At 36.8% G+C, this 12973-nt stretch overlaps 1 protein-coding gene and 1 long non-coding RNA gene across 3 annotated transcripts in view; one reads left to right on the top strand and one right to left on the bottom strand.

Annotated features, from left to right (window-relative positions):
- Nucleotides 1–4793: 4793 nt before the first annotated feature.
- Nucleotides 4794–12973, bottom strand: part of LOC136697392 (uncharacterized) — an 11256-nt gene continuing 3076 nt past the window's right edge. Inside the window, exons 2-3 of the long non-coding RNA XR_010802696.1 lie at nt 5280–5353; nt 4794–4901 (exon numbers count right to left, since the gene is read on the bottom strand). This is a non-coding gene — a long non-coding RNA (uncharacterized lncRNA). The remainder of the gene's footprint in view (nt 4902–5279; nt 5354–12973) is intronic.
- bgnb (biglycan b) overlaps nt 10353–12973 on the top strand; it is a 24986-nt gene continuing 22365 nt past the window's right edge. The window contains exons 1-2 of one of the 2 annotated variants that reach the window (XM_066672449.1): nt 10353–10566; nt 11070–11108. The gene's annotated coding sequence lies outside the window, so the exon portion shown is untranslated. The remainder of the gene's footprint in view (nt 10567–11069; nt 11109–12973) is intronic. The other variant, XM_066672448.1, reaches the window with a different exon arrangement.

The raw sequence follows: 12973 nt of genomic DNA, 5'->3' as shown, positions 1-12973 counted from the left end.
AGTTCAAGTGTAAATAAGTAGTGCATTCATGTCTGAACAGGGACTTTTCATAGAGTTTGTGTGGCTGATGCCAGTGAAGAACATTTTATTTCTGCCATTGCTAAAACAAACTTTTTTCATACCTGGACACCTGAGAAGGATTCAAGCTTGAATATGCAGGAAAGAAATCTCAAATTCTCACATTTGTGTTTTCTTCTTTACAGCCATAGCAGTCTTCAACAGTGCAGTTTTGTATAATTCTTGCATGGGTCTACATGTAAAGTCTGGCATGGCAGGGTTTTCTTCTTTCTAACAAACTGTAACATTACACTCAGAACAGCTTGTTAAAATACTACAGTGCTTCAACAAAGGTATCAGCAAGTATCTAGATTACAATCAAGGCACTCTGGATTTTGTAAAAGAATTAGATTTTTGTCTAAAATATTTATTGCATCATGTAGATCTGACCTGCACAAACAATGAAAAAAAAATCTGCCACTGTACTTAACATAAACTAAAACAGATTTTGACCTTTGAAATATTCTTACTGATCTATAATATGTAAAACAAAATGCAGTGCTACCTTCTTAGTTTATTTGTTTATTTTGCTCTTATGTTGATTTTCAGGCAATTAAATATATGAATAAAAATAACTAAATGTTTTCTTTTGAAGAATATATGTAGATTATAAACCCCCGATACTTGTTCCCTTTCTTTGACAAAGCAAATTTGCACCACTGAAGGGGTTCTCTGTCTAGTTTCCTGTGCATCAGTGATAATGCTATTGAAGTACATGGTGCGCTAAGGGCTGATTATTTGACTTTACCCATGAGGCAACTTTATAACCAAGTGGTTGCTCCGTTTGCAAAATACAATGCCTATGTTATTCCAGTTTTTCTACTCCTCTGAGCAGCAGGGGAGAAGGGGGTAAAAAAATCTGCAGGAAAGAAATTAGGGCCAGGCATGGAGCTAAAAGCTGCAGACTCCTCCAACTTCTTCTATGGCAAACCGGAGCCACAATGGTCCTGAAGCTGAGCCAGCACTGATCACGTTGTGACATCACAGTTCCCCTCTTCTCAGTCCTACCATTAGCCTATTAAACCTTGGAGTGCAAAGTGTTCAAATCGCACTGCAATCATTAGAAACCTTTACTCTGGAGTATCGACCCCGTCCATCTTCTTTCTGAGATAATGTTCCTGTTCTAACACACTTGCCAGTATCCATTTCTGAGCCTTTGGTAATCTTAGCTGTGGTTACATGACTTCACAATGTTTCTCTTGTTTGCTAGTCCCTCTTTCTCCTTCTCCGTCTTCCTCTCTGCAGTCACACAGCAATCGAAGCCAGCAAGATCTCAGTAAGGACTCTGAGATTTGGTTAATCCCCTGTGTCTCCTTCACAGAGAGTATAATTTATCTCAGCTAGACTCTCATTCCTCTGTTCGTACTCCTCCTCCTACATGCTGGATTAATTACCCAGTATCCCTCATCCCTCCTCTACATATTCTGAACTGCTCTGTTCATATAAACAATTTAATAAACCATGCTTTTCTGACAGTAAATATGAGTTTTAATACATCGTAATTTTTGCTGGCGATCCCAAACATTTAGCCTTAGGTTTAATTTATCTTTTTATAGCCAGACAATAGACCACACAATCCAGAATCTGGTTCAAATCATTTGTACAGTCTGTGCCACTGTTGGCAGCATTTTTGTACCATGATTTTTCCCTATATTTCCTCAAACTTACTGTTTTCTATCGTCATTAGTTTCTTTGTAGGTCAGTATGGTGGAACACTGGACACTTCTAGCTTCCAAGAAGCATGGACTCCATTCAGTTGGAAATCAACATGCTGAAGTTGATTGCGTTGCTGTTTTACCTCAGTGATCAACATCAGCGTTCCACACAACAGTGTTGACTTTACATAAATTCTGAGTCAAGCCATGTTCAAGCACATTAAGCCCTGAGGGTTTCTCTCTACCAAATTTCCACTCTCTTATCTATTTTGTCAACACTGTGTAATACAGTAAAGCTGGATTTGATATTACTTGTTTGGATGTAATGTTGGCATTCTCACTGCTGCCTGTGACTGAACATGTTCAGCTCTGTATCTAAGGCTTCCAAGCACCAAAGTCCCAGCCTGCTTTAGGATGATAAACTGTGTAATCAAAGAAACAGCTTCATGATGGAAAACGAAACAAAAAGTTCTTAATCATCACAATATCGGTCTTCACAATGTTGATATAGGGCACGACCATGCAAGACCTGATAAATATGGAAAAGAGATCAAAAGAGGTTTAAAAAATCCTGCTCCACTCATATCAGACCTTATAAAGCAGGGCTGTTTTTCATTCTTTTTTCACGACAAGACAAGTGACGGCCTGAAAGAGTGTTACTAGGAAAGATACTAGGAATTACGGTACATGCACATTTATATATGATTTAATATTGCAATGTTTGTAGGAATTTAGAGAGTGTCTGACCTTAATGAGCACCCAGCCTCTGTTTTAGCTCTGTTACAGGCCACACAGCAGAGCATCTTTCCCTCTCTACTGAACATGTAATCACACACAACCTCTCTCAGCTCCTCAGTGTCCACCCACCTCGCTGGCTGCTGCCTCCACTGCATGTGTGGTGACCTTAATTATACAGTCATTTTAGAGCGTGTGTTACTGTCTAAGAAACCAGTCATCCATTTCTGCAGTCCTTTTGCTCCTCACACTTTCACTGTGTCCTGCAGAAAGCATCTGGCTGTGTTGCATTTTGTGGGAAAAGTCACCTATAATGTCACAGTTCAGCAGCATTTTCTTCCTCTGTGCACTCCCCTTCCTGTTGATGACCACCATCTACAGGACAGCACTTCAGCACGCACAGCTTTTTGAACATCGTTCAAGCGCCAGCTTCATTTTATCCCTGCCAGCTTCCTCTGTTTTGACTGGCCTCAATTCCTTTGATGAAGGGACGTCTGACTGTTAGCTGCTTGGACAAGCCAAGACCTACCTTATCCATCATATCCTCACTGACATAAAATTAAAATCTATTCCATCTTTTCTCCTGCCTTCACTGTCCTGCCTCAGGTTGTTGTTACATGTGGCGCAGGTTTGGAAAGCAAGGAATGGCTTTGACACAAACTCTCAGACATGCAAGGGTTCACTACTTGCTCACAGATGAGTGTGTATCACTCTAAGGCCACTACATTCAGATGAACCAGCCAACTAAAAAGCAAATGGTCAAACATAATTCAGTCCAGTTTTACTAATATAATCCAAGGCCCGTTTTTTATGTGTTGGACTTATTGTTTAGAGCTTGATTCGTGATGACGCCACAGTCAGAGAGAACAAAACTGAACTCCATCTCTGAGTGGGTTGTTTACTCCTTCATCCTTCCCATAATTCAATCTGATAATCCTCTATTTGGTAATACTTTGCTTGGAAAAAATTTTCACTCGACTTTCACATATTATATTATATTTTAGATTATAAATAATTATTCAGTAATCAACATTAGCACCCAACCTCACTAATATTCCTGAGATGGAATGCCATCAAATTTCTGCTGACAGAAAAGTAACATCTAAGCCTTCCTGGAAAAGTAGAACCTGTCTCTGCAGCAAAGGGGAACAAACTCCCTAATAATGCCCTTAAATGCAGAGGAAATGCTGGATGAGCAGGGGTCCACAAACTGTAGCATAACACACCTGTCAAGGCAGTTCAAACCAAAAACAAGCAAAAACCCACTGCGTCCTACCAACATTGAATTAATCTATCAGTAATGGCAAATGGACAACACTCAAGCCAATTTTTACAGTAAAACAACAGCCTAACTCTCTGCTCTAGTCTGTCCTGTGTCGGCTCTTGTCCTGCGACAGCAGTTTCCTGTGTTTGTTATTGGAGGAGGTTAGAAGGGGGCAAAGGCCAATAACCTCATCCCAATGTTCGAAACACACATGTGCCCCATGATACACAAACCCTGACAGGGAATTCCACAGTCACTTAGCACTAGGAGAGAGAATGTGAGAGAGTTCTAGAAAGAGGGAGTAATGAGGACCTGTGTTCATTACAGTTAGTAATACAATTATAGCAATTAATTACAAAGGGATTTTGAGCAACTTTGAACACAAGCAGTCTAAAACGGTAAGAAGAGGGAATCTGATTTAACACATCAATGAAGCCCTTTCCCATGCATTATCACTGATGGACTAAGGAATGTTTTCATTAAAATCCTTATGCCTTGCTACTGCAAATAAAGAGAGCCCAAAAATCAAACAAAAGGCATACTGATTTAGAAAATAAACTTTTATATGTAACATTATATTTCCAAAAAGAAAAATGTATCAATATATATTCACTGTAAAAAAACTCACTGTAAAATAGTGGCAGCAACTTTTTACCATAATATTTTGTGTTAATACTGTATATGAATTTAAGAAAATACTGTAAATTCCAAAAATACAGTAAAATATCGGCAGCAGTGTTTCTAGATGTTAACTGCGATTTTTAGTGCTAAAACTGTATACAAAATACCAGAACCAATAATATTCATATGTATTCAATAATTGTTTCATTAAATTAAATTACAATACAATCACAAGTTAAGTTGCAACAGAGTAAAATGTTGAGGCACCTAAATAAACTTTTTGCTTGACATCTGCCCAATCTCTCAATGTCTTCCAATTTTTTTTTTTTTTTTAATTATTCTTCTGTCATTTCTTTTTAATTCTCTAATGTTATCTAAAGTAAAGATATGGATACTTGGACTGTCCCACTGAAAGTCAATGAGATTCTTCCTTCTGGAGTGTAGAGACCTGATGATTGACTGTCAGATTTCTTGCTGATGATTCTGTCTGTCTTCTTTTAAACCACCTTACCCCTGCAAGTCTTCAAAGCCCTCTCAGGGTTAATCACAATGAAGCTCCTTACAGTTGGCTATGAAATAAGAATAAGCATTAGCCTGCAAACTCAGTCATCTTACACAGTCAGTAGTTATTAGTCTACATTTGTGCGTTTAGTTTCTTTATTTTTTTATATTATTTTTCTTTCTTAATGGTGAGCCACAGCAAAATACATGCAGACAAACACATTCAATAATGCAATTATTAATCATGCATTGTTACCAGTGCTGTAAAATCCTGTTAGCTCATGTTACAAAATGAAGATTAGCATTAACACACCAATGAGTGCTCACATCCAAACTTAGCCTCTAGCATTCAAGATGATCTATCATATGATATCAGTTTTATTAGCTAGACACCTAATCTGTTAACAAATTCTCTACATAGAAAAGCAAAATATTTGCTTGTTTACCTTGTCAGTTGAGGAGATCCTGAAAAGTCTTTCAAAGCAAGATCCTGAAGATTGAGGAGATCCTGAAGAGTCTTCTGCAAAATACTGTTTGTTACTCTAAAATGCTTGGGTGGTTCTATGTTGATAACATCCCTTCTTAAAGCATTATTTTTTTAAACAATATTACCGTATTTACCAATAAACAATGTTTCTCTTGGAATTTGTCTGTATCTTTAATGGGAATTTTTATAGTGTTTGTATTTGTATCATATTTTATAATTTATTGAATTAACTCTGAACAATGTAACTGACATGATATTGTTTTATTTAAAATCCTGGCTTGTAAGTGTTCACTTGGTGAAAATTTACTGGTCCCTAGGTGCAGTGGGTAAGCAGGCCCTGGCAGTGATGTTGTTTAAATGAAAACTGAACTGAATAACAAAGCCCACTGCCAATGTGAAATAAGAAACATGTGTTTAAATGGGTTCACTTGCAACTACTTTATTTTAAATTAATTAAACATATGACTGTAAAGAACTCATATTACAGGTAATTACAATTGTGTAGAGGTATTAACTGCATTTACATGCATTTAATAATCCTATATCTGCAGAAAATTTTTTTCAGTAATCTGATCAATGTGTTTACATACACTTGGGTAATCAGATAATGAGAAAACTCTGGGTTTACATGAGTCAGACAATGACTGATTTCTTCTTTGCAACCAGCCAATAATCTCATAGAAGAAAATGATGTAATTGTCAAACTTCCTGCTGCAACTGTTGGTAAACATGGACACATTTTGATTGCAAAGACAAAGCTTTGTATTTATATGGTTTCTAATAGAAAGATATTCAAATATTTAAAATTGAATTCTGCTAGCCGTTGCTAGGATGGAGATACACTTTGTTCGGCCATGTTTGTGTGCATGTTTTGTGTTATGCTGGAAAACACCAGCTGTTACACCCATTGGGGAACCCTCAGGGAAATATTGGCTTTCTCCAGATTTTGTTATTGATGTCTGTAATTTTTTATAGTTTCATTCAATTTAATATTAATCTTTGTTTTACTTTCATTTTTAAAATATTGCATTAATACCTCAAAAATCGTTAAGTAAAAATGTCTTATCAGGATATTGTTCTCTGTAGCTATCTCTAGCTAGATATAGCCAGTCAAACTGTCACATTGGTTAGGCCTTCAGGAACTGCACAGAAGACCTTAAATGTGGCAAGTGAGATCAGCAAAATATGTTTTGATTTATGTGCGGCTTCCTGCTCTTCTTCCAAAATTTATACCAAACCTTCAATAAACCATCCATGCCATCCTCACCACTCAGGACCAGTCCAGCAGCACTGTGCCTGTATTAACTGCTAGAAGAACAAGAAGAAAATAGGAAATTGATACAGGGCACACAGTAATTGGACTGGAGTTTGGCAGGGATCTCAAAGCACAGAAACTGTGTGTTAAGCAGCTAGGAGGAATCATTCAGCTCATCTTTAAACTTGAGCTGCAGCCAAGAATGAGTTCCTTGTAGGTTGAAAACGTCTTTGGTACTTCCTGTCCTCAAGAAGAAGCCGGCCTGTGGCCCTGATCCTCACCTGATAAAGACACTGGAAAGCTATCAGGATGCCATTTGAGTAGATGATGATGCTGTCTATTTCAGGACAAGGCATAGGCCAACTGGGGCACAGCAGGCAGCCCTATAAGAATAATGTTTTTGCTTTCTGTACTGTAGTACATTCAACATCATACAGCCTGTGTTTCTACCTCACCTATTAGCTCACTTAGCTTTAGGTGATGCAGATGAAGAGATCCATCATTTTTTGGATAACTTGAGTTTTCAACCTAGTTTGTGCAGCTGCAGATCGGTTTCAGACATGGCCTTCATCAGACGACTGTATTAGCAATGCTTCTGTCCAACCTGTACAACTATGTCCAGCATAAATCCCCAGCATACATTATGCCTGTGACTACACTTCTCAGGATTTGCGGGACTATTTTACTTTAGCACAAAATGATGGACCAGTTTCCATGTTGGCTTGCAAAGACTTTTGTTCTATGCTACTTTTATAATTTAACTTAAATATTATATTCTGGTGAAGTCCCTACTTTTTAGAGTGTGTTGCAGGCATCAAATTCACAATTTATATATTTTAAAAAGCTGCTTCATATATGGACAATACCTCACATCCACTGCACGCAGCAACGTCCTAAAGAGTGTCTTATGAGATCTTTGCTTATATATGGCCAAATGTAACTCTAGGCTTAATGCAAGTCTTATATATACCTCCAGTTTGTAGTCATGGCCTGAAAATTGATTTCAGCTTGTTGGACATGCTAGGGCTCTTTATAAGGAAGTCACTGTAAAACTACAAAGTACAAGGTAAAAACATTTACATCTGATACATATGTTTTACTTTGTTTTACAAGCTTCAATTATCCATATCTAATTTACAAAAATGTTTCGAAGCACCACCACCATTATCTCTCTACTAACATTGTATTGGCTATCACACATGGATTCATTCATTCACTCTCTGTAACCACTTAAACCTGTTCAGGGTCGCTCTGAGTCTGGAGCCGACCTCAAATCATAGGCACGAAAGGCATGAACACTCCCTGGTGAGGGCACCAGTGCAGGGTGTCTTTCACACTCACAGTTACTCAAACAATGTTCACATAACAATTCCACCTACCAAAATACACCAATCTCCTCACAAGATAACTCAAGATGAGGCTCGAAACCCCAACTCCAAGGCTCTGGAGCTGTGTGACAGGAACACTACCTGTTGTGCAACCATGCTGCCCAATTTCAAAAGGATGTACAAGACCCAACACTGAAGAGCCTTGTGTGAAAAAAAAACTGTGGCATTCAAGTTGTCAGAGCAGCAGGTGGTACATTTCTTTAGTACAAAACCAATAGTGTCTATACAAGAACCACATTTTCTGAGGCTGAAGCCATACTTATAAGACCACAACTATGAGCCACGCTGCAGTGTGCAACATAGACTCTAAACACATGTTTCACTGTGGTTCCTCCGTGCCAAGCATGCTATATTTTAGCAAACTGCTCACCACACAAGGCACCACTGAGGAAATATGCCACATTTTTCTTTCATCAGTGGCACCCAAGGGAGCTGGATTTGTTCTGACAGCTGTCACTTTTGGGAAACTTGCATGCACTGTGTTGTTACCACAAGAGTAATTAGATTTTGATTAATTTCTTAATAATGTGTATTAATCAAAGGTTTCTCCCACAGTGCAGTTAGAAAGGAACACACCAGGGGGCACAAAGATTTAACGAAAGAGCAGAAAATAACATCAATTAAGGAATCTTTCCAAGGATCTGACATTGGCTATTGTTTGTATATTCTTTTAAAATCTAATGCTTCAATCCAATTCAATAAATATGAATGGGAACTTACAATTGAACAAATTAAACAAAGTCGTTCAGAGTGATCTGATGTGAAATGCTCCCTTCTAGAGAATCTTGTTAAGTCAGAATGGTTTACAGCCAAGGTGATAGGAACCAGATGTCTGGAGATTTTAATGACTCTAAAAGTTACATCACTGGAAGCTACAAGTACACTGTTAAAGCCCAGAAACACTCTTTCACGATAGACTTTTTTTCTTTTTTTTTTTGGTAAACATATGATGGTGAATTTCACACAGGTTGTTCTAAAGAAAACAAATACCATAAGACAATAAATTATCTGGAGACTATTTTACAGAAGGACATCTCAGGAATAGACCTCTGCAGAAAAATCCTCATTAATGTCACCATATATTCACACTAAGTGTACAGAGCATGTTCAGAGACTCTAAAAGCTACAGATCATTTATATGTTTGCAAAGACAAGATTCAAACCTTTCATGTGATTCTTTCCTGCTGTTTTACTACACCACTGACAGCTCATTCTTCAGCTCTATAGTTTACAGGGTATCATCACTGCTGAGCTGGCAGCTCCTCTGTCAAATCCAAATTTAAAAGACTTCTGAAGGCAGTGCTAACTTTGAGGCAAAGAAATTGAAAATAACCAATTACAATAAATAGGTGAAGGTTTTTTTTAGAACCATGCCTCATGCTCAGTGCTTCAGATGCACTGCATGAACAGTAGTTGCCATTTAGTAAATTGTAAATTTATGTAGTGTTTGTTTCCCAGAGGAAACCCACACTGATACAGGAAGAACACACCAAATTCTCACAGAGAGTCACCAGTAGTGGGGCTTAAACCCACAACTTCAGGACCCTGGAGCTATGTGAGAAACACTACCTGCTGTTCTGTAGTGCCACTCAACATCCAGTTTATGGCACACTACTTGAAAATATTAGCCCAATGCCTGATAACCAATCACATTCACCCTGCCTGTTGGGTAGTAACCAATTACATTTGTTGTTATATATAAAATTGCAAGCCCAACACGAAATATTTAATGAAGTTTTATATATATATTAAACGAACCCTGATATCTATCAATGTTCAATCCATATTTATCAGGGTTCATTCTATATATATTAGGGTTCATTCTACATATATTTCAATGTTCATTCCACACACACACACACACTCACTCAAACAGTCATACCTATATATTTTACATTGTGCATGTTTTATATTAAAGAGCTGGATGCAGCAATTATGTAGTGGTGAAGTGATATAAGATCCTGAAGACGCATTACCTTATCAAAGAAATGCCCTGTGGTTATTCATGTTTAAATTATTTATTATACAAGTATTATTTATTTTGTTAAATACTTTTTACACGTTTTTAAAACGGCTTACATTCACCAAAGGTTTGGTTCTTGTCAGCAGTGATGGAAAACAATGTGAATCTCTAAAATGGCGTTGGAACATGAGTCCTTTCTGAATTTCTTTGTTTACTTCTTAACTACTATTTTGCATACATTTGGAACATTTGGAAATTTCCACTTTTGAAACTAAGGAAAGGGTGCAGTTAGCACAAAAATAAAGTTTAAGTTCATGCGAACAGTCTGTGTTGTGGTGCTAGTTCGCTCTCCACGTCGCGTTTTCAGCATCTTCCCTGAGAGGTGGGCTGAAGTTTCGGGGCTGGATCCCCTCCTGCTCCTCCGCCTATATTGAGTGAAGTGAGCAGTCTCTCACTACACACTCTCAAACGCTCTCTTACACTCTTCATGATCTGAAAACAGCCAAGACTCTTTCTCTGATATCTCTTGCCAATAAAAACAAAAACATTAATGGTTATATTTATAGAGATTAGAATTCTGACGAAAGGAAATATTTCTTACACTGAGGCAAGAAACTGGGATATCGCTGTTTAACCTGGGGTAAGTTACATGTTAACGGTTACACCGCACTTAACGGTTTATTTACTGTGTTTTTATTTGGTGGGATGGGGAATGGGGTTGGAGGGGCGGTAATTAATTTCTTATTTTAAACCGTATTTTATAAAGGCAAACCGTTGTTCCAACTAAATAATTATATTTTAAAGTGTCAAAATAAAATGTAATAATAAAAGTCCTGTCCATGATTTCATTCCAGCTGACAGTCAAACCACATGAGTGAGGGCAGTTGAAACAAAAACGTTTTAACATTTTTGGACCTGAATTTTCCCCATTCTGTTTAACTTTTATTTTTGTTAGCTGCTGTGGTGATGCACTGAATGGAAACTTTCAATAAAACGTACACCTTCCAAACTATATATTTGTGTTTAATCTAATGTTATTTTTACATTATCTTTACTTGATGGATTTTCAGTCTCCATGTGAAAGACGCAGATGTATTGAGCAGTAACTGGATATTTTGTGATCATTCCCTTTTGTGCCTGTAGATGTCGCTGCCGAGACCCTGAAACACAGGGGGAACTCAGGTGAGGTTGGCACAGTTTCAAATAGCCACCTTCCCTATGCACTGCATTGCAATAGCGGCTTCTTTCCTCAAATAGTATATGATATGGGTATCTGTAAGCTGTTAAACATTTTTTTCAACTTTGCAAGCTCTGAATGTTTTTTCAATATTTGGGTGATAGCACAGTGGTGCTCCAGGCAATGCTAGGATCTCTGAGACTTGGGTTCAATTCCTGGCCTAAGTCAATGTCTTTGAGCAGTTTGGTGTGTTCTCCCCATGTCTGAATGTGTTTCCTCTGGGTGCTTTTGCAATGTGTGTATTGTTGTGGTTAGCTGCCATTGAGATGTTGAGATAGAAAAATGAGTAGATAAAGAATAAACTTGATGTTATTATCTAAATTAAGCATTTTTGGGAAAGAAATCAAACTGCAGTCTACAATCTAATAATGACTGAATGTAAAAATTATCATTAAATAAATCTCAAGGCCTTCTTTCTCAAGAGGTTTAGCATACTCTGGTTTCAAACTTGAGATTTTAATAGTGAATTTAGCACTAAAGTTTGAAATATTGTGATCTGAAATTCACAATTCTAATATTCTTCATGAACATGCAGTCCAAAATTCATGCAAGCTGTGATACATAAGCATTTATAAACTAAACAAACCTGTATTCATTAATATATAACATTTACTTCTAGGGTAAGGAAGTAAATTGTCTGAAATACAGAATTTTTACTGTAGTAGTCCAGAGTATAATATCTGCTGATACCACTCTTACTGTGCATTCCTAAATGTTACGTGACTTACAGAAGTGCAGTGTAGTAATATTACAATATTTGTAAAAAAAAACTTAGGTTCATATAATTCATCACAATAAAAAGTAATAACATTTCCCAAATGTATGCAAATAATGTAGTGTGAAGTATTAGAGGGCTGTAGCTGAAAGATATACACTTGGTTTTAAGATGAAGTACAGAAAAGCGTACAGAATGTGTGCAGTTGCTTTAACAAACTCATGCAATTAAGAAGAATCTGAACAAAACATTGTTTTTCAAACTCACTCACACCTACTACTTGATAGGAAAAAAAATGATATTTCTTATTTGTTTTATATTATTATTATTATTATTATTATTATTATTATTATTATTATTATTATTATTTGTATTTACTGTGATTATATATAACTTTATACAAGCACCATGCTTACTGAGAAGACATTAGTTTAAATATATATAATTATCTTAGGTGCCTAAGACTTCTGCACAGTACTGTATGTGTAAAGCTATTTCTTTCCTCAGGTGAATCACTTCCTGTATTTAAGGAAGAATCAACTGAACCTGTGTTTGAGGTTATTATGGAGCTCTAAAAACAGGAAATAATTAGAGAGTGGTTGTTTGTATTTTTATCTTACCCATATCCACTCAATATCCTTCCCTCTTTCCCATGTCTATGACTCAATCCAAAATGACTCATTTGTACAAGAAATGATTTCATGACCCAGGCCAGGACTTGTAGGGCTGGATTCCTGCACAGTTCATTGATTTAGCAGCTCAAAGTTGATTCCACTGAAATCAGTTGCTTCTCAGGTATGACTGGTTTATTAGAGCAGGGACATCAGCAAACTGCAGAACCCTAGCCCTCAGGTTACCATAATTAAACAGGGATTAGGGAGCCATTGAAAACTAAGCCACTTATTATTATTATTATTATTATTATTATTATTATTATTATTATTAATAATAATAATAATAATAATAATAATGATGATGATGTGGCACAAATGGGTCAAATTAAATTAACTAATTTATCAACATCAAATTAAAAAACTATACTGGATTGCACACATTATAACATAAAATCCCAACAACACCCAGTTGACCAAGACG

The sequence above is a fragment of the Hoplias malabaricus genome, chromosome 5 (genome assembly GCF_029633855.1).
Source record: "Hoplias malabaricus isolate fHopMal1 chromosome 5, fHopMal1.hap1, whole genome shotgun sequence".
Classification (NCBI taxonomy): domain Eukaryota; kingdom Metazoa; phylum Chordata; class Actinopteri; order Characiformes; family Erythrinidae; genus Hoplias; species Hoplias malabaricus.
The sequence above is the reverse complement of the archived record's forward strand: the minus strand, read 5'-3'. Positions and strand labels throughout refer to the sequence as shown.